General features: G+C 37.7%; 1 protein-coding gene across 1 annotated transcript in view; it reads right to left on the bottom strand.

Moving 5' to 3' along the window:
* ptprf (protein tyrosine phosphatase receptor type F) overlaps nucleotides 1-26,118 on the bottom strand; it is a 565,520-nt gene that overhangs the window by 455,220 nt on the left and 84,182 nt on the right. The window contains exon 2 of the mRNA XM_031900923.1: nucleotides 9,329-9,406. The gene's annotated coding sequence lies outside the window, so the exon portion shown is untranslated. The remainder of the gene's footprint in view (nucleotides 1-9,328; nucleotides 9,407-26,118) is intronic.

Raw genomic sequence — 26,118 nt, 5'->3', positions numbered from 1 at the left:
AAATATATATATATATGCATAGGGGCTGATTCATTAATGTACAAATCCAAATCATGAAATCTGATAATTTCTGATGATTGCAAAAGTCACGAAAATTCCGTTCATTTGAATATGAAGATTTCGTACTTACGATCCGAATTTCTGAAATTTTTGTATCCCAACGATCGTAAACAGTGCAAAACTCTTCTTGACTTTGAACCTTCAGTGCATGTTTTTGGAAGCCTCCCATAGGACTCAATGACACTCTACAGCTCCAATCTGGCCCAGGGAAAGTCACGATATCGAAGCTTGAATGACTTCCGAAACTTACGTACTCGTTGCGACAAATACGAGTTTGTCGCGCAAATTGACGCAAAGTACAGAAAAGCCACACAAAAAAACTAAACTATCATAGAAAATAAACAAAAGTTGTAAAAAAAAATAGAAAATAGAAAAAATACAAATTTTTGTAATCGGACCTGTTGTACTTTAATCAATGTGCCCCATAGACTCTCTGTAATGGTTACACTGTTGACCAGGCAAATAGCCCTTTCTAATACATTGTTACAGGACATTTCCTTCTGGCAAACTGAACCTTTAAGTATGGTCATAGCATTATGGCTACCTAAGTGGGGGTGGAATGCCACCTGACCAACATGATGGTAATGATTCAAGTGCTTGAAGTAGCCAGTTACAGCTAAACAACTTTTAGCACACATTCTGTTCCAAGAAATCCTGCTGTGACTTTAAATTATACAGGTTGGCAAATTACTAAGGTTTTGGAGAAGCTTAGTTGTTTCATGTCTATGGCTTGTCCTTGGGCAGTGCGTTAGTAGGTTTTCAGACATCCCTTTCACCAGTATAAATGCTACTGATAATGATACATTCCATCTAACAACAAATGTAAACAAAATACACCAGATAATTCTTGGGCATTAAGGTGGCCATACACGTGGCGATCTGACGATGTTTCGTACGACCATCGGTCGCACGAAACATCGTAAGATCTGCCACACACCATTCAGGGCTGAATCGGCAGGTAAGGAGGTAGAAACAATAGGATTTCTACCTCCTTCTGCTGATTCAGCTCTGAAGGGAGAATTTTGGTCAGGCGCCTTCTAAGGCGCCCGATCAAAATTTTCAAACTGGTCCGATCGGCGGGTCGTCCGAAATCAGCAGCCTCCTGCGATATCGGTCGACTCGCCGACATGCCATACACGCACCGATTATCGTACGAAACGAGGTTTCGTACGATAATATCGGTGCGTGTATGGCCACCTTTAGGGGCTGATTTACTTACCCACGAACGGGTCGAATGGAGTCCGATTGCGTTTTTTTCGTAATGATCGGTACTTTGCGATTTTTTCGTATGTTTTGCGATTTTTTCGGATTCTTTACGAATTTTTCGGATCCAATACGATTTTTGCGTAAGTTAAGTTTTAACGCTACGAAAAATGCGCAACTTTTCGCGTAAGTTTTAACGCTACGAAAAATGCGCAACTTTTTACGCAACTTTCGTAATGGATACGAAAAACTCGCGTTTTTACGCAAAAATCGTATTGGATCCGAAAAATTCGTACAGAATCCGAAAAAATCGCAAAACATACGAAAAAGTCGCAAAATGTTCGTTTTCAAGTCGGAACTTTTCCAATTCGGGTCGGATTCGTGGGTTAGTAAATCAGCCCCTTAGTGTCAGAAAAGCACACAATGATAGCAATCTATTCCCCATTGCCTGTCCACCGATGACTGAGTTTTGTGCGACATGGACACATCTAATGAAACTAGTGAGTAAGCCACTATCACCCCTACCCGCCCCATCTTACTCCAGTCCTGCACCCTGCTGTGGTCCCTGCTCCAGTGCTTCTAACAATATGAGAGGACTTTGGGTGTTGATCATAGGATCAAATAAGTTACTTGATCCTGGGATTACTTGACTTCCTGGGAAGTAAGTGATGTTTTGGGGGCAATTACTGACAGCAGGGGATAGACCTTTAATGGGGGGGATGGGAGAGGGGCTTAAATCTGGGGGACTCCTGATAAATTTGCAGGAGTTGACATGTCTGAGTATACAGAGCATATAGTAGTTTTTAGCTTATTTTTCTTATTTTGGGTAGTAGTGACCTTTAGTGGATAAGCACAAGTGCAGAGCTACTACTACTCTTCTGGTTTTCTCCCTGGGTTTGGATCTTTTATTAGGTAGTAGCTGTTAGACTTTGTGCAGAAGCACTAGTTGAGGCATTACTGTGCTAAGACCTAGATAAAATGATTTGTTTGGAGTGCAGTGTAGAGTAGAGAAGGAGGGTGTTGACAGGGTTGGAAAAAGGCAGGGTGAAGTTGGCATCATGGAAGTAGAGGAGGCTATTAAGCATGCAAGCAGCCAAAAGCTGTAGCTAGGGTAACAGCACAGGCAATGTCCCTCCCATCAATATTGAAGAATAGGAGTGTTTGCACGCATATATGCTCTCCATTAAGTACATTTTGTGTTCCAAAGTGACAAAAAAAATTGTAATAACCTGATATAGCAATTATTAAATTTCAGACAGATCTGCACCAAACTAAACAGAGCTGTGCTACAGAGTTTTCTTGCACCCACTAAGCAATTAAACACAAGCCAGCCAACAAAAGCCTTTAATCTGAGTTTTTATAATGACTAAGATGCCAGTCACCATCTTTTTATATTCAGAAGAGATGGGCTCACTTCCTCACACACAAAAGGTAAAACAGACTAATTTAGGCTTCTATTACTGCATCCAGAATGTGTTGACGGCAGGTAACTTGAATACCCTTCTACAGACCGTGATCTGAAAAATTAATTTGTAAAAGGCGAAGGAGAAAAAAGGAAATGGATGGGAACTGTCACAAGAAAGTAATTAAAATTTCCTATTACTCTGTAGTCACAATCGCTTTGTAACTTGCGCTGTGTGTGTGAAGGCACAAGTCAAAGCAAAACAGAAAATAAGAAATTAACAACCATTTCTTCATAGTTTTCACAAGCTATGTAAATGTAGGCCTGGCGGCACAGTACATTTTACTTAGCTTTACAGTAACTGTAGACCATGTTGTTTTTTCACACATATTACTTTATAACTGTACTAGTGAAAATGCAAATTCAGTATTGAATGGTTACTGGTGGAGGATTTTCAAACAAAATAAGCTAGACGGCTCATTTAAGAATGCTAGTGCACAGGCCAAAAATCTATGCATCAATATATGCTAGTCCACATAGGGCAGTGCTGATAAGCACAAGGCAGGCAATTTAGTACAGAGTTCTCTTGCCACATGTGTGTCCTGAATACAGTAGCAGTGGATACCCACATCTCACCCTGCCAGTACGTATCACTGTCATATGCAAGCAGAACTATATACTGAAAAAGGCACAACTAATTTTTCTGCTTTATGGGACACTAGGTGCAACTTGGAGGTGGGAAACTACATTGTGGGCCAAAACATTACATTGCTTTTTATACTTTTCATCTTTGAGTAAGTGAGCCATAAGGTCTATATAGTGCTATACAATTGATTGGAAAAATAAAGTCCTACTTAAAAATAAAAAACCTTCCTGAACACTTGCCACCCCTGGTTGCAATATCTGGAAAATCATTCACACTGATCTAACCACTTTGAGGCTGATTCACTAAAGAAAGGTCGTTAACGCTTATCGCTTAGTTTTTTGCGTTAAAAAGTGTTCGATAATTAAGTACCGATTCATCAAAGTCATTTCGCATGCGTTACTACTCATATCGCATGCACTAAAAAACTCATTATCGCAAAGCGCTATTTGCATCGCATTGAGGTAATTATCGCATATAAATAATACTAACGCATAATTCACAAACATATTTGAAGCGTTAAAAGCATAAAATCTGCCAATAATTACTGTGAAACTTAACGCCTCCCAGGAGTAGGTGTTACTAAACAAAACTGCAGCTGGTGATTGGTGACAAGAGTTTGCAGTGGGATTTTTTCAAGCATGTGATTGCCCCAGAGTGATGTACCCTCCAGTTTTCAGGGAAATGGTAATTTTCAGAACGGTAGTTTTCAGAAAGTAACTGCTACATGTGTAATAGCGTGCGCTAATATCGCGTGCTACAAAATAACGCATAAATATATTGCATGGTTTAAAATATGTTATCGCCAAGTAAATAACGACAAGAACATCGCTTCTTAATTCAGACAAGTGTCCTTTTAGTGAATTGATCGTTAACTCGCAAAATATAAGAAGAATATTTTTAACGCATGGTATAAATATCACTCGTTTTTTCAGACTTTAGTGAATGGCCCCCTTTGATTCTTACCCGGTTTAGCAAAGAAAACCTCTGCCAGACCAATCCTTTAAATCAGTGATCCCCAACCAGTGGCTTGTGAGCAACATGTTTATGTTATGTTGCTCCCAGTGACCTCAAAAAAGGTGCTTATTTTTGAATTCCTGGTTTGAAGGCAAGCTTTAGTTGCATAAACACCCCATGTACAGCGAAACAGAGCCCCTTGAGCCAGTCCATATAAGGGCTACCAAATAACCTACTGCAGTCCTTATTTGGCACCCCCAGGAACATTTTTAATGCTTGTGTTGCTCCCCAACTCTTTTTACATTTGAATGTGGGGATGACTAAATAATGACTTTTGCTCAACTTATTGGCATATTATTTTTTGTACAATACTTGATGCCTGATATCTATTGATTTATCTGCTTACTGGATGTTGCACACTTACTTGCTAATTACTATATTTGACTCCCAGATGGCAACATCTGTTCCTGCCCCGCCTGTTATACCTCCCCCCATAAAAATATGTTCCAACCCCATCTTGACAACTGCCTACAAGACAGTAGACTGTAGGCGACGCACGGTCCTTGACTTTTGTTTTAAACATGTTTTGCTTCCTTCCCTTTTTCGATTGTAAAAAGCTCCAGTAAAACCAATACTGATAATGACTTTTAGGACTTTTATCACTTTTTTAGATATAGAGCTCTGTTTATTCAAATACTGCCTACCATGTGGTTGGAACTGTTGTCCTATTAATAAAAATTATAATAAAACCCCCTTCCTGAACAGGTGTTTAGTCTCCCAGCGCTGGTCCAAGCCAATGAAGAAGAATATGTCCCAGAGCAGGGTAGATCGTTTGCAGGATGGTTTTCTTTGAAGCAATTGTGAAAAAGACTTATTAGGGGTCACTTATGCTGCAGGATGCAGTGTACAAAGTGCAAAAGATGCTTTGTGTTTTTCAGCAGGCCTCTGCACTCCTTTTCATATTTTTGATCCTGCGCTTACTGCAGAGAGCAGTGGGCAAGGGGCACAAGTGCTTCCTAGGTGACTAAGGGGTGTACTCTTGTGCCCTTAGTTCTCTAGCACTTGCACCCCCATGTTAAGTAAATGACTCATTTTGCTTTATTATCAATTAATCAATGGATTCATTTCAGATATTTATTTGTTTGTACACACAAAACTACAGGTTTGGGAGCTCTTATCCAGAAACACATTATCCAGAATTATGAAAAACACATATCCAGAATTATGGAAAGGCTATGTCCCACAGGATACGGCCACCTCTCTTGATTGAAGCACTGCTTAACTCAGGCAGCGTTCAATTCAAAGAGCAGTCCACAGCCTTTTTTGACTTTGCATGCTGTGTTTCATTTTGCAAATGAGGCCTACTGTTAATTAGTATAAGAAGTTGAAAATGTACATATTCATATCTTTGTCCACATTAATCCTGCTTGATGTCTAGCTAGTCCAGAAGAATACAAAATCCCATTTCAAAGCCATCACCAATCTGCTTCAGTGGGTGAAAAAAAAAATCCCTCTTAATTCCAAAAGGCCACTAGTCCCTGGATCAAAAGAAAAGAATTCATAAAAACAAACTTCATATCACTCACTTCAAAAAAAAAAAAAAAAAAATCCACAATAAGAATTTCTTGTAACCTCAAAAGATGGCCTTGAAATGTGCTGGTAAATAAGGCATTAGAGTTTGCTGCATGTTGTTAAGAATATATAAAAATATATACATAGTGATCATGGCAAACCTTAAGGGTCTCTTCACAACTGTTAACAATACCAACTTGTTCAGCGTTTTTTATTACTTAATCCTTTGAGTAGACACTATTTCCCAGATTTTGTCTTTTTTTAATGCAGTTTTTAAGCAGTGGTGAAAATTGCACTGCATATTCTTCCCATATTGCTGGCCCCTCCAGATACTGACTGACATTGCTCGCAGCTAAATTTATTATGCACAAGTTAATAAAGACATAGTGGTACAATGGGTCTTTTTATTAAAATGGCCCTTATCAAAACCGGGTGGAAAGGATTCTCAGATTTAACTTTAATTAAATTACATGTACTATATATTCTATGTATAACTGAATGAACAAGAAATTGCTCATAGTTTTAAGATGTCAGCAGTTTTTACACTGCTGGTATAATGACTGGCCAGGACAGAATGGCAAAGCTTATTTACTCAAGCAGCAAGTGGGAAGCCATTTTGTGCCCAATTCTATTGCTCATTGTGAATTTCCGCCTACTGTAGCCACTTGGCTTAAAGTTCTCCCTTCTCCTCCCTCTACCAGGTATATTTAATAAATTAATTTTAACTACTGTACATTGGCTGTGAAAGGGATTTTCTCCAACACACAGATGCTAATTGGAGTGTATTAGAAAGGGTTATCAAGTCCTCAGTTAGAACACTTTCTATCAGATCTATCTTTGTCATTTTGGAGTTAGACATTTGTTAAACTTGATCCATGCCTTTGTTATTTGTCTGTTTCTCCTCATTCCATTTTGACATAGTATATATTATATAATATATTATCTGCAGCTGTTCCTGAGAAAGTAGTCACTAGAATTCAGCATTCTCTGCTATTCTTGGCAGTACATGCTTTTTGATTAAAAAAAAGGTTAAATTCACTTGTTTCCATATCTCAGTCTCTAAAGAGAAAATAAATGAAAGGGAAGAATTGTAATAGCTTTTGTATCCACATTGCCCCCTGAACTAGCCAGTCCAGTCTGTGTCTGCGAGAAGACTAGTTTGTTTGGCTGCCCAGACTATAAAGCACCAGGGAACACAAATGAAGTTAAATGGCCTGACCCTGATTTCATGCTGCTACAGATAGTAAAATGGAGATCTAAAGCTATAACTATGGCATTAAAGTATAAGCGCACACTGGGGAAGTTCACTCAATCTACTCTTAGTACTTGCTGTGCTGGTTTTATGCACTTTTATTTGCTTTTCTTTGCAGTACACACAACCAGTAAAAATATATAAAGGAAGTTCAACATACCACAATTTTATTGGGTATATGGGGATGGATATTATGTTGCCAATCATTGCAAAGCTGTTCTTCTGCAAATAACCCTCAGAATTACGTTACAGCAAAATACTAGCAAACAACAAAGCAAATAGAGCCTTCCCTAGTCCTGTGCAAATATTAAAAATCTCAGTTACAGCTATTTTATAATCCTAATGAATGTGTTATCTGTTATCCTAAGAAGGATGGCCAGTTAACCTCCTTAGTCCTATCTTTGAGGTAGAAAAATCACCTTGCACATATGACTGGCAAGAATGATTCTGGAGCAGTTGGGACTTTATCACTTCTCAAAGTCTGGATGTAAAATCTCTCCTTAATTTCTTCCAGTCACAATATAATTAGTAGATAAGTAACTTTAGATTGTAACCCCTTGTGAAGAGAACCTTTTATTCTGTAAGACCCCAAAATTACTGTACATTTCTGTGTTACTTGCTGGCACTATAATTAAACAATGATGATGGTTCTATGTGTTTTTGGGACGTTTTATTCATCAAATTGAAAGTCCATGAGATACTGGACTGGCCTCAAAGCACCTATGAGATAATCAGAGCACATTACCAGGATAAGATACCTCCTGTTGCTGTCATTGGAAGGGTTAGCAAAAAGAGGCTGATGTCTATGTGAGGATGGGAAAGAGTTTCACTTCGGAGAAGTCTCCTGCTAAACTAAGTTGTTAGGAAAGAATAAGAGCCTTCACAGAGTGTTTAAGGAGTTAAAAGCTCAAATGTTTGAGACAGCCAAAACCCCAACTGAGAATAAGAAAGTTCCTAAGTGTTACTGGTGCAGTAAGAGCAGCCATATACCTCCAGACTGACCTGTTACTGGTGAGGCCAAGACCCAGGCTGCACTGAAAACGTTTGTGGCTGGTACAGAAATTTTTTAGAAGATGCTAAAAGTGCATCGGTCACAAGTCTTCAGTATTTAGGAGCGACACCCATGAAGAAGATAAAGTATTGAGTCAAGAGAAGACTACTAGGTTCTCAGGTAACTCTAGTGATTCAGAAATTGTTGAGTGTTATAATCTTAATGAGTGTCAGAAAATATGGCAAGTGAAGATGGTGCCATATTGGAGGGGATTGGATGATTCTTACCCCCGTTCTGCAGTCACTGTCTGCATTCAATTCAGGCCAACCAGCTCCTGTGCCTTAGCTTCCTCTGCCTATAACATTCTCTGGCTCAACTACAGGCAAGGAAGCAATCTGGTTGGCTGGGAGGTGGGAGAAGTTATTGAAGCTTGCTGAGAGCCCCAGGGTGCATCTAGCACAGGAGGAGGTTTTGGTGGCCAAGCTACATGGCAGACCACTAGAGCCTATTAAGGAACCCTTGCTGCCATTCACAGACACTGAGAAAGACAGAGACTGTCCAAGAGAGCAGAGAGGGCCAAGCAAAGTGGGTAATGCATGAAGCCTGAACAGAGAGAACCCATCCTGTACCCTGCCAAGTGGCTAGAGGTCCAGAAGGTTCTATGCAGAGTGTCAGTGCTGCAGAAATGGTGAGGTATTTAATTTACATATGTGTAGTAAACTTATGGGTTTATTTATCAATTTTTCGAGTCTGTGAATTCAAGTTTGTTTTTCTAAATTGAATAAGCTTGCATATCGAATGGTCGTTCGAAATACCTTGAATACCTCAAATTTTCCGAGTTTACAAGATCTAAAAACGCAAAAAATTTGAGTTTGAGAATCTAACTTGACTTTGCCTATGACAACTCCCATTGCCTTCTATAGAAACTCTCAAGCTTTTAGAAGGCAAATATTTACATTCAAGTTTTCAGGTTTTTTGCACTTAATAAATACCAGACATTCAAGTTCTAGAACCTTAACTCAGACTCAAATCCAAAATCAAATCACCTCCTTGATGTTGGGCAAAAACATATTTCTTAACTGTACTTTTTTGGTTGATGATGAAAAATAAGTAGCAATCAGTATTTCACAGTGGTATTATCACTGTGCTTTGCTATACATAACATACACGTGAACTTTTTATTTTTAAAAACTCTCAAGCTTTTCCATCATACAGTATCTCAGAGACAAGCCATTCTAGTGTGTTTACCTTAAGAGTGGTCAGTAGAACAGGGCAAGTGATGAAAATATTATTCTTCTGATACTGAGGTGGCACACTCAGGATAATCTGAAACAGATGTAAAAATACAAAAAAAATAAATGTAATTTAAACAATATTGACATGTGTCATCTTGTGCAAAGGAAGTACTGATTAAAAGAGAGGAAAAAAATAACATAAGGTTGATTTTAAAACATTGTCCTTGTCTGTACAACTTAATCAAGTTTTCCCATTGAGAGAAGACTTTGTATAAAGCATATATGTCTAGTGGGCATGTATGTCCAAGTCATCAATCCCACATGTTTTTCCCAAGAACACAAGGTCGTAACTCCTGTCTCTATAAGTACATAAATAATGTAAAGTTTTCCTATTGTCATATCACATATAATTATTCTCATCTCAGTAAAAGTTCAATATTAAGAAGACAAAGCAGAAATTTGGCACTAAAAGCAAAAATATAACACATACAGAGATAAGTCCAGAAAGCAAAGTAACACATGAAAAAGAGAGTGAAAACATAAGGAACATAATATAAAGAATGGGACACATTGGATGAATGTAATGAATGTATTTCTAAAGCTATCTTGACAGATTCAGATGATTTTTCTCTGTATTAGAAAGCAATAGAGACGTGTTATGCTTTTAAATAAAACTAGCTGTTTTTAATAATGGGTTGTAACTCTCTAGATGATTGACAGAGAAAGGCCAAGATGTCAATCTGATAACCTAACACCTGGAAGGCTGAACTGCTAGACTAAATAAAACAGGAGGTTTTTTTTAATATAACTGTTGATTCTGTCCATCCAAGGCTAAAATATCTATAAAATTAACCACCTTCAGCATGATATTTTCCTCCGCATTTTTTCATTATTTTGCAACGCTCAAAGACTAAAAGAGCTCAGGGTTTGGAGCTGAATGGAATCTGACTTTGAGACACAATGGTCTGACTCATACAGTCTCTGAAGGTCTAAGGGTTACTGGTAAAATTCTCTGATATGAGCAGTCCAGATGTTACAACTGTTTTGCAGCCTAAATTCTAACTAAGGTACTAAGGGTTTTAGATCATGTTCTCTAGGTATGCAGTCTAGTTTTCTAGAGTCTGGTTTTTTAGCATCCTCACCTGTTTCTTAATACTACATGGGATTGATGTACACTAACCCTATGCAAGTTATAGTAGTTATCTGTGGCCTCTAACCTAGAGGACACTATATATTTGCTTTCAGACTTTACCAGAAAATGCTATAAAAATTTCAGGAAAATCCATTAGAACATTAACCAAGGAAGATTCAATGGACTCAGGCAGCCCTACTTGCCTTAAAATTCATTAAGCAAGACCATCAAACCCTTGTGTTCCAAGCTAACTAACATCTCCCATCCATCCTACTGTGGCACTGGTAGGTACTGTGAGCTGGAATGGCACAGAGGCCCAGATCAAGCACAGGTTTGTACAGAACTGATGTGCCTGTTAAATCACAAATCATGTCTATTGAATATTTAAAACTGCGGCTTGAATTCTCTTTTAAGAACAATACTGTGTTAAATTACAGGAAGGACATTTCTGTAAAAAACATCAAGGTATACTAAAAGTAAAGAATAAACAAATAATATCTCTATTTTCTAACACAAATTCATTTTAAAAAGTTGTTTTCTTCTAAAGCATCAAGGACAGTTTGTATGATTGCTGTAGTTTCTGTAACTAAACTGTTTTATATGCTTGTTGACACAAGATCTGCTGTGCAGAAGCTGCTTTGGGGTATCAAGAGTATATTCATTCTCGTTATTACAGCTTGTTTATTTACAAACTAATCCTGAATACAAACTGCTACTTTAGCATCCTAACAAAGCATGGAATGGAACTGAGCCAACATCCCTTCAGTTATATTTAAAAAAAAAGTATGTATCTCAAGCTTCAGATAAACCAGCCTGACTTTACAATTGAATCTATCCATTAGATGTGTATCTATGGGTCCTCAAGTTAAGAGGATCCTACCTAATGGAAATTCTAGACTTTTATATTGCTTGCATTTACAAAGAACTACAAAACAATTGGGGACAGATTTATTATGTGGCAGAACAAATGAAGAAAAGAATTACCACACATCACCAGGCTTCGCTACGTAAAAAATGGTGTAAATTTATTATGGTTTTTTTCCTATAGCGACTTCCACCAGTACTTACTTACTGTATTCAAAATCTAAAATCGCGTGAGATAACATGGTCAAATCTGGCGTTCAGATGGCGTTAAATAAAACACATCTTAATAAATTTGCCATTTATTTTACACATCTTTTACACAGTTTTTCCTGTGAATTTTGTTTTGCACACTGTAATAAATAGGCCCTTGGACTGCACTAGTGGATATTTGAAAGGTGAATTCCAGACATATAATCTTCTCCATGTGGCCCTAGGTCACCATGAAGGCTGTCCAATACATGTATGCCATATAAAAAAACAACATGCTCTTGGTTTGATTATCATACTTCCATTTAGAATTAATATAAAAATATCTTTGAATGAGGATCAAGAACTGGAGTATAACACTATTATGGGAACCTCAGACAAACGTTGTTATATAAAATGAATTTCACCAACTTCAGAGGGTCACAGTAAGAAAATTAATACAAGAAAAAAATGTAACTACCACTGTCTGACAACCCATTAGTGAACTACCGGAAAAGGGCGTGAATGATTGCTGAGAAATTGATTAAAACACTGAAATCCACAGTTCCTGTATGTTTGTTGGCTTTCATATAATGGTGTATGCTAGCAAATGATCAAAAAATCATTTTTTAAAAAGACTGGCAATGTAATGATGGATGAAGTGTTTTGTTAAATCCATTCAGCAGTCTAAACTGACAGGATTAATTTGTTGGCATGTGTGGATATGAACCACAGATCTTCCAGCACTGTTTTACTGTACAGGACTGACTGGAATGTTAACTGCAAGGTATCCCTACTTGCTCACATATGAACATCTTCTAACACCTAATAATGGTTTTGTCTGTTTTATACACAATAGTTAGTTCTCATTAGGGATGCACCACATCCATGATTTTTGAATTTGGGCGAATCCTTCATAAACTATATACCGAAATACCAAACCAAATCTGAATCCGATTTGTAATTTTCAAATTTTAGCTAAATAAAAACAAAAAGATTATCTGAAAACAAATTGGTTTCAGTAATTCAGAGATTTAACATCACGAGTTTAAGGGGCATACCTATAATCTTGTGAGGATTGTGTTCTGGCAAAATGAAGGGAGAAAAAGCAAGTGAGTTCCTCAACTCACCTGTATTTTCTGCAATCAGTTGATCTTTTTTTCTCTTTCTGTGTATTTTTCCACAAACTGTTTTTTGCAATAAATAAATAAATAAATACATAAAATGAATAAAAAGCTCACCACCTAAAACCTGGCAAACTTTTCATATTGTGCTTAAATGAGTTAGTAGTATAAATGTACTAAAACAGGATTGGGAAGAAACAAAAGCAATCAGGTGAATTTGTGTTATCTGCTTTCATTTTGTCGAATCGCAGACTTTAGGGAATTATAAATATGGCCATAAGTGCTTTTCTGAGCCAAATACAAACCATAAGGATTCAACTGAATCCATGTGTTCTACAGAAAATGCTGGGAATTACCCAAATCCCAAAAGGAATCCTGTATTTGGTGCATCCTTAGTTCTCAGCAATACTTATTTCCGTGCATCTTTCTGCATATATAAGCTATATTCCAGAGCATAACTGTTTAACTGGAGGCTCACTGGGCTAGATGTCGCTCATCAAACAAATTTGTATGCTTCCAGCCCTCAAACCTGTAATGTGTCCTGGAACATTACATTAATATTTTAAATACAGGCCCCCCATCAATTTTCTTTCCAGTCAGTCCACTTTACATACCTTTGTTTTACACTCTTTTAAATAGCATCCTCTGTCAGAGGTGTGTAGAGTTGTATCTAAGCAAATGCCCAAATCTCAAACACAGATTAATGACTAGGCTTTGCTTCCTAATATTAATCATGTTTAGCAAAACATGATGGAAAAGCAAAACAATGATAGAATTAATGCTACGAGATCAACAAAAGCAAAAGGATCATAATGCCTGACAAGCTGAAGCCACAACATATCCAATTTCAGTGATCCATTGTCCATTGTGGATTGAGTAGATAATGAGAGAAACATGGTTAACATAAAATTTTAAACATATTTGAGCTTCACACATCTTCAATAATATAGGTTCCAGAAACAGGCAGCATGTTATCAGAAACTTTCTGTAAGTTTATTTAACAAGGAACATCTAATCCCTAAACACCCCACAAACGACTGCTTTCTAAACTAAGGTCTATTGGTCTTAGTGAAGTCGTTTGCACATGGATAGAAAACTGGCTACAGGATTGGGTACAGAGGGTGGTTGTTAATGGCACATTCTCTACTTGGAATAAGGTTCTCAGTGGGGTCCTTCAGGGTTCTGTACTGGGTCCACTTTTGTTTAACTTGTTAAATAAATGACTTAGGGGAGGGTATTACAAGCAATGTTTCAGTGTTTGCAGATGACACAAAACTCTGCAGACCAGTCAATTCTATCCAGGATGTTGCATCCTTGCAGCAGGATTTTGACCAACTGGCAATCTGGGCAGCTAAGTAGCAGATGAGATTTAATGTGGATAAATGTAAGGTCATGCACCTGGGATGTAAAAATATGCAAGCCACTTATACCCTTAATGGGACTGCACTAGGCAAATCCATAATGGAGAAGGACCTTGGAGTCCTTCTAGATAATAAACTTGGCTGTAGCAAGCAATTCCAGGCAGCAGCTGCAAGGGCAAACAAGATTTTGAGCTGTATTAAAGGGGGCATAGATTCACAGGAGGAGGGGGTTATTCTTCCCCTTTAAGGAGCGCTGGTAAGGCCCCATCTAGAATATGCTGTTCAGTTTTGGTCTCCAGTGCTCAAACGGGATATTATTGAATTAGAGTGGGTCCAGAGAAGGGCAACTAAGCTGGTAAAGGGTATGGAAAGTCTCAGTTATGAAGAAAGTCTGGCCAAGTTGGGTCTGTTTACACTGGAGAAGAGGCGTATAAAAGGTGACATGATAACTATGTATAAATATATAAGGGGATCATATAATAACCTTTCTAATGTTTTATTTACCAGTAGGTCCTTCCAACAGACACGAGGGCACCCACTCCGTTTTAAAAGAAGGGAGGTTCCATTTAAATATTCGGAAAGGATTTTTTACTGTGAAAGCTGTGAAGTTGTGGAATTCCCTCCCCGAATCAGTCGTACTGGCTGATACATTATATAGCTTTAAGAAGGGGCTGGATGGATTCTTAGAAAGTGAGGGAATACAGGGTTATGGGAGATAGCTCTTAGTACAAGTTGATCCAGGGACTGGTCCGATTGCCATCTTGGAGTCAGGAAGGAATTTTTTCCCCTCTGCGGCAAATTAGAGAGGCTTCAGATGGGGTTTTTTGCCTTCCTCTGGATCAGCTAGAAGTTAGGCAGGTTATATATAGTCATTATGGTTGAACGATGGACGTATGTCTTTTTTCAACCCAACTTATTATGTAAACAGGGTGTAACTCTGCTGTACAACAGAGAGGACAAGACTTAACAGAACAGGCACTGAAAGTAAAAACTACTGCAGGCATAGCACAGCGCCCTCTCTATTACTCCCGGTGGTAAACACACAGATAAATATACTACACCATCCACTTTATTTGAATTTCTGTAGGTCTCTGAGCTTTCAGCATTCAGCAACACGGAGGCGCTGAGGGTGGAGGCATTCCTGCTCCCACCCCATACCATCCCTTCTGTGACAAGCACGTTAGGTAGAAGTGGAGTTTTTTTTTATCCAGCATGGCCCAACCCCAGGCACTCCTTAGTGCTCTTGCATATCTACTCCCCGAGTCTTTGTCAGGCAGCTACAGTATTTTTTAGTATTAACTTAAGTAGGGGCATATACCGTAGAATAGCATTGTAGGAAAAGTATTTTTACATTATATAGTGCTCCCCATAATTTAAGGGGATGGTATAGTACACTTTTTACTGAAATTTGAAAGTGTGTGCAAGTAGGAATGGAAGACATGTCAAATTACAAGAGGCCTGGACTTTGACTGATTCTTAGGGGCATATTTATCAAAGCATGTAAACTATTTTCACCCTTTGTTAAATATGCCTCTTAAAATCCTAAACAAGTGGACAGAGCTGGGGCATTCCCCTCTGTGGAACTGTGTTGTCGAGCCAGAAGTCTTCTGAGTCAAAATCCACAAGCACTTCACACTAGCTAGAGGCTAGCCTGCATTATAAAGTGAATGTGTGCATGTCTAAATTATGGCACACTGTAAAATTGTTTGTGATCCAACCAGGAAGCGTCAATGTCAGTGCATGCACATCAGCTCATGAGCAACGCGGAACTAGTAAGCTACCTTACATGTGTATTTTATGTTCAATCTTAGATAAAGTGCTTAACCAGACCACAGTAAATTACTTAATTTATGCTTGTGGTTGTATATATTTAAGCTATTATCCAAATAATCAGATTTCACTGCAGTTTGCAATTTCATTAAGTTTGGTAGTGCTGATACACTTCCAGGCAAGTACTACAACCTTATGTTTTGTAAAGCTGCCGGCTTTTGTTGCTCTTTCATGAGTAGAACACCTCTCTGCACATTCCAGCAGTGTCAGATTGGTGGTTCTGCAAGGTGATGTAAATATGAGTTTATGTACAGTCCATTTACTGTATCCCTGACAGCAGAAGTTGCAAATAAAAGGGTAAAATCAAGAGAGCAGTTACTCAGAATAACACTAAAATAAGCAATAGCAATTAAGAGCAATATATTGCAGCACTACACAGCTCACTGACAATATGACATTTGTGCCAACATGCAAGGGTAATATCCATGCAAATAATTAAGGGGAAATGTTTTAAAGTCACCACCTTTCACCTGTAAGAGGTGTCAATTAGTGCATTGCAACATCAAATGAATCAAAGGGAATCTGATCCATAAAGCTATTAATAAATTATATAATTATATATTTATTTGATGTCACTACTCTCTATTTGACACATTATTTAGTGAGTAGATAGTGATAAAATAAGTTGTGTGCTGCATAATGAATTATTTATGTATATATATATATTTAGCATGCTTTACCTAGTGATAATCTAGTGCAGTAACATCTGCCTATGAAATCTCACCTTTAACTTGTGAAAAAAAAATTTAAATTCTGTGTACATTCTGTATTTGCAGTGTGAAGGTTATTGGAGTCAACAATCTGTAGGGCTCATAGTACACATCCATGTTAAATGATAAGCTGTGCTCATTACATGTACTGAGTTTCTTAGAAGATACCTTGCACCACTGACAAATGTATCTCATGCAAAGATAAGCATTAAGGGCACATGCCCAGGGACCTGAAGTCTAGGACACTCATAGCCTCACATGACAGCACAGTTTGCCTATCCCTATAAGCAATCCTGCAGTTGACACCATCAGTGTAATAGAAAGATAAGCTGTTCTATAGATATAGCCAACAAAGTATAAGATTGCCTGCTGTTTTCCAATTAAAATCCATTAGAATTATGGATTTCAGGCACTGTGGAATATATACAGTTCCTTCTGCTCAAAAAAAGAATTGACAGTTGATAATTGAGAGACTTTAATTGGCCTGCAGAAAGCATGGGTTAAATAAGGTACTGAAACATTGCCTTAGCAGAGATCAGAGTGTTCCAGAAAAACACACGTTCCTAATGAATTTAGTGCTCGGCAGGGTTGAAAGCAAAACAACAGAAGGGGAAAACTTTTCCAAGTAACAACCCTTGGAAAACCTTGTTTCACATGAACTCCTGCATAAAAGCATGCAATTCATGGCTGCTTCTTATTACAGGGCATCAAAAGCTGACATTTTCATTTTTCTGGGAAAAAAAAAGTAAACAAAATAGATGCACTTTTACTACCCATTCAAATTTGGTTAAAACAGTGTGAAATGAGACAATAAAATCTATTCGTCTGTACATTTCACAGATAAGAAACCAGCCCGCGCAAAAAAAAGATTTTAAGTTCACTCACACCAATTATAAATTAATGCAAACAGAGATTATAATTATCTAATAAATACTAATTCAGTGTGGCTGCAATGAGACCCAATTTGTACACATTACTTGGAATTGCTCTCCACTGTATTACTTGACTTTCAATTATAGTATCTGAGAACTGGCACAGCTGTGTTGAGGAACAGAGAAAAACACAGCTAAGTATGAGCGAAACGATAAGGAAAGGGACAGTAACCGATTACTTCTTATGCTTTGCAATTGACATTATAATAAGCTTCTTAAAAGCTTTTATGTGCGGATGTAATGGCACCAAGGCACTTTAAGGGTTGTTGGACTACAATTTACAGCCTTTCGACACAGCAGGATTTGAAACATTATCAAATTATTTTTCCATCCCTACTATTTACAAAATTCTTTTGCTTGTGTTACAGTCCTTCTAAGTCCGTGTGCATCTGTAGCAGTAATCCCAAATACAAAGACTGTGTCATGTTTACTGTTCCATGTTTAGTAATCGCAGCATACCCTGGGCTGACTTTAGGCCTGTGCAGACAGGGTATATGCCCCAGCACCCAATTGCAGTTTTGTGACAAAAATGGAGAAATGAGTAATTCTACAGTGAATTTATGCCTGGCAAAAAATTGCTCATCACTAGGAAGAAAGCAGTGGTTGGAATTCTTTGGGCAATGATTGCAGCAAACTTTGTTCGACCGGAATGATTGCATAGCCAATAATTAGTATGAAGTCATTTGCTACACAAAAGCAATCATTTTATTTACTAAACTGAAATAAAATAAGCAGTACCTTCAAAAGTCTCCTTTCCCCATTGTGGCCCAACATTGTTTCTCTACTGCCATGATCATGTCAGAGACTCAGAGCTATGGTGTCTGTGGGGGATGACTTGCTGATACATTTTTGGCTGGGGGCTGAAAAATGGCACTAAACATTTAAAGACGTAAATCCAACCAGAAGTTTTTAATTAAAGCTGAAAACTTACTCTGAAACAAGAGAATAAGCAAGAGTGACATGTTGCTGCTTCCTGGAATTTGCCACCTGGGGAGAGGTAGTCAAATATCCAGACATCCAAGGAACTGATTAAAGAGAATGTGCCTGCATATTATTTCAAATATATTTATAAACTAAAATATATATGAGTGTTTAATGTATATTTTTCTTAGGGAAAAGGTGCACATTTTTATACTCGCAGAGCAATCGTTTGGTTGCGCCCCCCACTACTACTGCGGTTTCCCGCCTTAAACCTTTCTGCCCCTTACATTTGGAATGCCCTCCCTGATTTCCTCCAGAGAGAATCCTCCCTCAGTCTTTTTAAAACTAAAGTTAAAGACTACCTTTTGGAGCACTCACCCAGCACCTGATCTGGGAACTAGCACTTATATTGTAGTGTCACCCACTGTGACATACAGCACTTATATTTGTTAGTTACCCCTCCCATATAGATTGTAAGCTCTACGGGGCAGGGACCTCCATCCTCTTGTGTCCTCGACTCTTAACTTATTGCAGCTGTATTTATCTTGTATTTATTGTTATACTTTGTATTTATCTATTATTATCTTATTAACACCCTGTTTGTATTAATGTATTCTACTGTACAGCGCTGCGTACATAAGTAGCGCTTTATAAATAAAGATATACATACATTATTAGTATTAAACCTTTCTCTTTTCTTCTGGAATTCTAGTGGGGTACCACTAATTCTTAGGTTAAGAAAGGAAAGGAATGAGTGACATTGAAAAATTGATGAAAAAAGAAAAAAATGTATATAAATATTTATTTATTAATGTAATGTTTAACCCTTGAGAGTTTACAGCTAACTTTGATATCCTGTGTAGCAAGAGGGGCATACTAGAAGTCTTGATTCTAAATTTAGTAAAGCCATTCTTAACACTCTAGTACCCTCAGAGCACGCACTAGTTTTATAACTACACTCTATGGGGTATATTTATCAAAGAGTGAAGTTAGAGCCTGCTACAGCCTGTTAGAGTGAAATTCCCTTCCAATCATTTCTATGTGATTTTTGAAAAAGTACTTATCAATGAATAAAAGCTAAAGTTCACCCTTTGATAAATATACCTTTGAAAATGCCATAGAAATGAATAGACAGTAGAGGAATTTCACTCTAGAGGACTGTAGAGGACTCTTACTTCATTCTTTGATAAATATACCCCTATGTCCTCATCTATATCTATTAACCTTGGCATTTTGAATCAGCCCCTTCTTACTACAGTTTTCTGTTCTTCTGTGGTTAAAGATTACCCACATTGGGTATCAAGGCCCATGTGAAGGGCCAGCTCCTGTAGCTACAGTACACTCCTGTATTGTAATATATTTAAAGATGGAAAATGAGATGCAAATATCACCCATATGTTTTACCACAGGTATGGTTACCCAACAGATCTACTATATTTGCAGCTATTTTGATAGTTGGCTATAAATTTGGGTACATAAACAGACATTTTTTTTAAACATGGTTATTTTTTTGTTATAGCAAAACATGGAAAAATCAGTCCTTTCAGCAAAGCAGATCAAACTCTCGACATAATTAAATTACCCTACACCATTATGTTTTCCTACGCTCCTAGACCTTCCTGTGCTTCAGACAGAGCTACCATCTTTAAGCCTCTTCACACACTCTCACCTCATGCCTTTACCTCTCTTTCTTCCTGCTTCATATCTTTGGGATTTTAATTTTTTCTTCATTCCCAAGAACTGTCCCCAACTCTTGAAATATCAGTTTCATTTCTGATTCCATTTCTGCATTTTAACACCAATGCCCCGAGGACTGCTGCTGTGATCATTAACCTAATCATTGTGCTTCTTAGGAACAGAACATTTATACACAGTGTTAACTTAAAAATACTTTGAAGGAAATATAGACTTTAATATTAACATACTAAGAGGAGGGCACACGCCATAGAAGTTATTTGCCTGGGTGCTGTGAGATAAATGTAGAACATAAAGCAAAGGTTAATCTAGCACTCACAGGACTTTAAAAACTAAAAAAATCCTTTTATTTGTGCAAAGTCAACATTTCGGTCACATACTTAGACCTTTATCAAGATGACTTTAATATTAAGATGTTTTGGATATTTTTAATAGTTAATAATATTTTGGCAGGAAGAGATTTGCACTGGATCATTCAATGGAATAGAAGGACCATGCATGGTGTCCTGGGATTCCAAATTCAGTGAGATAAAAAAGGGAGGTTAGGAATAGCAAAAGGTCAATCACAGAGACTTACAGCATGTGGTGATAAAAGAAGAGTGCACTCTATGATACACTGTATATTTCCCTGTTCTATTTGCTGGGGTTATACAGTTACAGCAAAGTTTGGTCAAAGGTATTTTTGTTTACAGATACAGTGGTGTGAAAAACTATTTGCCCCCTTCCTGATTTCTTATTCTTTTGCATGTTTGTCACACAAAATGTTTCTTATCATCAAACACATTTAACTATTAGTCAAAGATAACACAAGTAAACACAAAATACAGTTTTTAAATGAGGGTTTTTATTATTTGGGGAGAAAAAAAATCCAAACCTGTGTGGCCCTGCGTGAAAAAGTAATTGCCCCCTGAACCTAATAACTGGTTGGGCCACCCTTAGCAGCAATAACTGCAATCAAGCGTTTGCGATAACTTGCAACGAGTCTTTTACAGCGCTCTGGAGGAATTTTGGCCACTCATCTTTGCAGAATTGTTGTAATTCAGCTTTATTTGAGGGTTTTCTAGCATGAACCGCCTTTTTAAGGTCATGCCACAACATCTCAATAGGATTCAGGTCAGAACTTTGACTAGGCCACTCCAAAGTCTTCATTTTGTTTTTCTTCAGCCATTCAGAGGTGGATTTGCTGGTGTGTTTTGGGTCATTGTCCTGCTGCAGCACCCAAGATCACTTCAGCTTGAGTTGACGAACAGATGGCCGGACATTCTCCTTCAGAATTTTTTGGTAGACAGTAGAATTCATGGTTCCATCTATCACAGCAAGCCTTCCAGGTCCTGAAGCAGCAAAACAACCCCAGACCATCACACTACCACCACCATATTTTACTGTTGGTATGATGTTCTTTCTCTGAAATGCTGTGTTACTTTTACGCCAGATGTAACGGGACACGCACCTTCCAAAAAGTTCAACTTTTATCTCGTCGGTCCACAAGGTATTTTCCCAAAAGTCTTGGCAATCATTGAGATGTTTTTTAGCAAAATTGAGACGAGCCTTAATGTTCTTTTTGCTTAAAAGTGGTTTGCGCCTTGGAAATCTGCCATGCAGGCTGTTTTTGCCCAGTCTCTTTCTTATGGTGGAGTCGTGAAGCCTGACCTTAATTGAGGCAAGTGAGGCCTGCAGTTCTTTAGATGTTGTCCTGGGGTCTTTTGTGGCCTCTCGGATGAGTTGTCTCTGCGCTCTTGGGGTAATTTTGGTCGGCCAGCCACTCCTGGGAAGGTTCACCACTGTTCCATGTTTTTGCCATTTGTGGATAATGGCTCTCACTGTGGTTCGCTGGAGTCCCAAAGCTTTAGAAATGGCTTTATAACCTTTACCAGACTGATAGATCTCAATTACTTTTGTTCTCATTTGTTCCTGAATTTCTTTGGATCTTGGCATGATGTCTAGCTTTTGAGGTGCTTTTGGTCTACTTCTCTGTGTCAGGTAGCTCCTATTTAAGTGATTTCTTGATTGAAACAGGTGTGGCAGTAATCAGGCCTGGGGGTGACTACAGAAATTGAACTCACTTTTTCACACAGGGCCATGTAGATTTGGAGTTTTTTTTCTCCTTTAATAACGTAAACCTTCATTTAAAAACTGCATTTTGTGTTCAATTATGTTATCTTTGACTAATAGTTAACGGTTTTTGATGAGCAGAAACATTTAAGTGTGACAAACATGCAAAAGAATAAGAAATCAGGAAGGGGGCAAATAGTTTTTCACACCACTGTATGTCTACATTATTAACCGGATTCAGCCTTTCTTTTAACATATTCAAGCTACAGTGGTATAAAGGCACCTGGAATTAGAATGAGTTCTGTCTTCAGGTTTTGATGTAGCATGCTTCTTTGTGCTTGTTGGTCTATAAGGGTCCTGTTGAATGCAAGATGTTTTTGAACCTTTTTTTTTTTTACATTGTACAGTATTGTGGTTTTTTCAAAACACAGTAGTAAAAAGAGTTGGTGGATGAGAAAAAGGATGAAATAAAGGATATATGAAATGAGGTAGAAGGGTGATGTGGGGAAAACTGGGGCTGAAATATTAATGAAAAGTACTGAGATAAGAAAACTTTTACAGAGATTCTCTCAAATGAAAAGTTCTGAGATGTGACTGTTGTGTATAAAACTTGCCCAGGCAAGTTGTTTGCTAAATATGCATACTTGTTCATTTGCCTGCAGAGATTTGAAAAAATTAACAATTATTTTGAAACTTGTTAATGAATATTAATATTGAATTAATCTTCCCATAACAAATTATTTCATTGTGTAATGTATAATCTCTGATCAAGTTTTTACGGTCCCTTCGCTGATATATGTATTTTCTAGGAAGTGGTGGTGGTAGTGGGGGTTGCATTTTATAGTCTCCCTCTGGGAGCCAAATAGCCTAGACACATCCATGCTCTTTAACATATCTACTGTATAGTGTCTGCCAGCACTCCTTAGTTATGCAGAACTTTATTTAATCTCATTTCTAAATAAAACACAACGCATTGTAACAAAGATGCCACAAACTGCAGAAATCTCATTTTATGTTAACAAATTCATGTAAAGCAAACCATCCTCCTACTCCAAATTCATTGCAGGGTAGCTGTGATACAGCAAACTGAATCATCCACCCTGTCCTGTTTTGGCCTCCTAAATTATTTTTATTGGCTTACACACGATAACTTGTTATCTTATAAATAACACATCTTCTCTTGAAGCTCTTTAAAACTGGAAAAATCCTCTTTATTCATTCATGGACGCATGCTTATTTCACTGTATAATAAATAACATTTGTGTCTGCTTATTGGTACATAATTTGTAGCCTGTGGATCTGTGGTTAAAAGGTTCTCCAGAGCAAACATCTATCACACAGAGGTATCATTTGAAATGTTATCATTTGATATATTTTGTGAATCCCATTATTACAGCAGTGCCGTATATGTTGGCATCTTATTGGCATTTTCATTAGAATTGATTTTGGAAGTGTGCACTGTTTTTACTTCAAAGTGAATATAACTGTGCTGAATATTTTTAGGATAATGGCACATGGGTTGCTTTCTCTGCTGGAGTATATGTGTCAGCAGAAAAAAGCTGATCCAATACCATTCACTCCCTCAGTGAGTGTGTGCCCAGTATTTGCACACTGGTAAAATCTCAAGTTGCACAGATATTTGCAGTAAAAAAAAAATTAATGATAGATGAGCTACATTTTTTATGTTTTCCTATTGTGTGGGCTGTGAATGAAACCTCAGCAATTTCCTGGAATTCTTCTTAAGAGTGTAATCTTTATAGACTTTTTAGAGAACAGAACTGAGCAGATAAATCAGATAGATATGGAAGTCACTTAATGAGAAATAAAAGATTTTTTATACCTTTTCTATTGGTAGTACCTCCAGACACAGGTTCCATAATGCAGCAATAAATTTTATTTAGAAAGTAGAGATCAATGAGAAACCCCTTAATTCAAAGTCAAACACAAGTCAGCTTTTGCTTTATAATAACCAATTATTTGGAAAAAGTTTGCAAGAGATAAAAAAAATGGGAATGTCTGCAAGCAAAATGCTTGTTCCTCTGCATACAGAAAGCTGCAGTAATGTTCTTCCCCATTGGCAGTGGATTCCCATTTAGTAAATAAAAATGCATGATTATGACAGTGGTAAGAATGAGGTTAGTTTGGTATGAACACACTGACTTGTATGCAGTTCATTACAAATTGTAAAGACAAATGGAAGGGTACAGTTATTTAACGGTTTTTCTCAGTTAGAATAAATATGTAAGTTCTGTTTAGTTGAAAACATCAATTCATAATTGGAATGGAAGCCCTGCCTCTGAAGAGTGTACAGTCTATTAGAAAAAGGACAAAATCATATAAACAATAGACTGTGTTCAGTGTAGCTTAGGGGCGTATTTATTATGCTGTGTAAAACTAATTCGCCGAAAAAACTTTGTAAAAAGCTGTGTAAAATAAATGGAAAAGATCGCCATCTGAACGCCGGATATTATGCAGTTATTTTCCATAAGTTCCGGTGGAAGAAAAAACGCGTAAAACAATTACGCCGGTTTTACGCCATTTTTACGCCATTTTTACACGGCGAAGCCTGGCGATGTGTGGCGAATTTTCTCGCCGTTTTTTACACAGCATAATAAATATGCCCCATAGTGTATAGGGAGTGTATGGGGGGGGGGGGGGTGAGGGCAAACATACCAAAGGAATGCAAGTCTTTGAAGGGCAGGATGACAACCTTGTAATGCATGGGCCACCTGACATGGAAGCTCAACAATACCTGGTTCTTCGGCACACCACATGATTCAATAGGGAATACCCCCATCTTCATGTGCACCTGAAGAAGGGGGTATTGCCCAAAAGGGTGGCACATCTTTTTGCAATAAATGTGTTAAAAGCATTTGCCTGTATGCTGGTGTGCTTTTTCCTTGTATGGAAGATATTTGACATGGAGCAAGTAGAGACACTTTAGTAATAAAGGGGTATAGAGAGGATTAGATACAGGTAGGAGCAGCAAGGATCAATTGCAGTGACTGAAGATAAAAAACTGCTACTAATAGTTGGCAGCAGTCTGTCTATACACAGTTACATAGTTAATTTGGGTTAAAAAATGTCAACCGTTCTAGAAAATGGTAATGAAATTTACACATTAAAAACTAAAAGGCAAGCATTGGAAGAACAGAGCGGAAACTGTGATCCTGAGTACCCTAATACTCCCTATGACTGAACTCTCTTGTGACAACTGTTTCTATTACAGTTTCAATACAGGATTTAGATTGGGTGGCATTGCCAAAATGTAATAATCTGGATATGTATGTATGTTATTGGGAATATAATCCTCAATATAATCTCAAGCCTCACATTAAGGTTAAAGCCTTAAAAACATAAATATTATTGTGGCGATTTGTTACTTTCATTAGCACAATTATTTTGCTTCTGTGTTTCCGGGACTATTTTGGCATGGCATGTCTAGATCCAGAATGACCCATACACTTACAGTCCTCTCTAAGCCAACTACTCAAGTCCTTTACAGATAGCAACTAATACGTCTCCTGTCAGTTTTTACCCTAAGTTCTACCAATATTATTTTTATGTATCTTGGTAGCAAATTCGCCAAGCAATCCCTACAAGCCTTATGATCACAGTGTAGATGTCATGGAGATCTGCAGACATTGGGTTCTTATATGCCAACAAATATGAGTAGTCTACATGTCTGTAATTATTATTATGGTTTATATTAAATCAAATAAATAACTGAACCCAGTGCTTGTAGGGTCCAAAAACTAGGGAGCTTAACACTGATCCTGGAGATTTTTGTGAACCCATTTGCTTTGACAATCAGGGCAAGCAGATACTAGCCAATCACATCTCCTGCTGAGCAGAAGATGGCTACATTGTGGACAGAAATAACAGCCAGGGCAAAGCAGGAGAGGTGATTGAATTGGCTAGGATAAGGAGGAGAAAATCTGATTTCATCTCCATCTTTCCCCGGCTGTCATTTCTGGTCACAAGGCCTGTGCCAAG

This window comes from Xenopus tropicalis, chromosome 4 (assembly GCF_000004195.4).
Source record: "Xenopus tropicalis strain Nigerian chromosome 4, UCB_Xtro_10.0, whole genome shotgun sequence".
Lineage (NCBI taxonomy): Eukaryota > Metazoa > Chordata > Amphibia > Anura > Pipidae > Xenopus > Xenopus tropicalis.
Note: the sequence above shows the minus strand (reverse complement) of the source record. Positions and strands in the feature narration are given on the sequence as shown.